Genomic DNA, 1,602 nt, shown 5'->3' with positions numbered 1-1,602 from the left:
ATGACTTACCGCACTCGTGCAAAATAATAAAACACGGTAAATATATTACTTACACGTGCGTTTTGTTTTGCAAGCGGCGCGAAAAAAATTAAAAAGGGAATGCAACACGAGGACTTCCCAGGAGGTCACCCATCCTAGTACTACTCTCGCCCAAGCACGCTTAACTTCGGAGTTCTGATGGGATCCGGTGCTTTAGTGCTGGTATGATCGCATCCGACATGTTACCCCGGTCTTCGTCCCTTATCCTTGCCCCTCCCAGCTCCACTACAAAGACGATTGTACATTGCTTTGGCCGCTCCCTCTCAACTACGGAGACGAGTTTAACGCGGTTTCCACCCCTCCCTCTCAACCGCACCAGTGCACGCTTGCCGCGCCACAACGCCGACGCTGGACCCGTGAATCGTGAGCACCCTGCTATGACTTACCGCACTCGTGCAAAATAATAAAATACGGTAAATATATTACTTACACGTGCGTTTTGTTTTGTCAAGCGGCGCGAAAAAAATTAAAAAGGGAATGCAACACGAGGACTTCCCAGGAGGTCACCCATCCTAGTACTACTCTCGCCCAAGCACGCTTAACTTCGGAGTTCTGATGGGATCCGGTGCTTTAGTGCTGGTATGATCGCATCCGACATGTTACCCCGGTCTTCGTCCCTTATCCTTGCCCCTCCCAGCTCCACTACAAAGACGATTGTACATTGCTTTGGCCGCTCCCTCTCAACTACGGAGACGAGTTTAACGCGGTTTCCACCCCTCCCTCTCAACCGCACCAGTGCACGCTTGCCGCGCCACAACGCCGACGCTGGACCCGTGAATCGTGAGCACCCAGCTATGACTTACCGCACTCGTGCAAAATAATAAAACACGGTAAATATATTACTTACACGTGCGTTTTGTTTTGAAAGCGGCGCGAAAAAAATTAAAAAGGGAATGCAACACGAGGACTTCCCAGGAGGTCACCCATCCTAGTACTACTCTCGCCCAAGCACGCTTAACTTCGGAGTTCTGATGGGATCCAGTACTTTAGTGCTGGTATGATCGCATCCGACATGTTACCCCGGTCTTCGTCCCTTATCCTTGCCCCTCCCAGCTCCACTACAAAGACGATTGTACATTGCTTTGGCCGCTCCCTCTCAACTACGGAGACAAGTTTAACGCGGTTTCCACCCCTCCCTCTCAACCGCACCAGTGCACGCTTGCCGCGCCACAACGCCGACGCTGAACTACGGAGACAAGTTTAACGCGGTTTCCACCCCTCCCTCTCAACCGCACCAGTGCACGCTTGCCGCGCCACAACGCCGACGTTGGACCCGTGAATCGTGAGCACCCAGCTATGACTTACCGCACTCGTGCAAAATAATAAAACACGGTAAATATATTACTTACACGTGCGTTTTGTTTTGCAAGCGGCGCGAAAAAAATTAAAAAGGGAATGCAACACGAGGACTTCCCAGGAGGTCACCCATCCTAGTACTACTCTCGCCCAAGCACGCTTAACTTCGGAGTTCTGATGGGATCCGGTGCTTTAGTGCTGGTATGATCGCATCCAACATGTTACCCCGGTCTTCGTCCCTTATCCTTGCCCCTCCCAGCTCCACTA

General features: G+C 51.5%; 4 non-coding genes across 4 annotated transcripts; all 4 read right to left on the bottom strand.

The window, feature by feature from the left end:
* Positions 1-96: 96 nt before the first annotated feature.
* Positions 97-215, bottom strand: LOC119343373. Its single transcript, XR_005166062.1, has one exon. It is a non-coding gene; the product is annotated as a 5S ribosomal RNA (ribosomal RNA).
* Positions 216-513: 298 nt separating this feature from the next.
* LOC119343372 lies at positions 514-632 on the bottom strand. The gene has a single exon (XR_005166061.1). It is a non-coding gene; the product is annotated as a 5S ribosomal RNA (ribosomal RNA).
* Positions 633-929: 297 nt separating this feature from the next.
* Positions 930-1,048, bottom strand: LOC119343374. Its single transcript, XR_005166063.1, has one exon. It is a non-coding gene; the product is annotated as a 5S ribosomal RNA (ribosomal RNA).
* Positions 1,049-1,431: 383 nt separating this feature from the next.
* LOC119343371 lies at positions 1,432-1,550 on the bottom strand. The gene has a single exon (XR_005166060.1). It is a non-coding gene; the product is annotated as a 5S ribosomal RNA (ribosomal RNA).
* Between the last annotated feature and the right edge of the window lie 52 nt (positions 1,551-1,602).

This window comes from Triticum dicoccoides, unplaced genomic scaffold, assembly GCF_002162155.2.
Source record: "Triticum dicoccoides isolate Atlit2015 ecotype Zavitan unplaced genomic scaffold, WEW_v2.0 scaffold124698, whole genome shotgun sequence".
NCBI classification, from domain to species: Eukaryota; Viridiplantae; Streptophyta; class Magnoliopsida; order Poales; family Poaceae; genus Triticum; species Triticum dicoccoides.
This window is presented reverse-complemented; position numbering and strand designations above follow the sequence as displayed.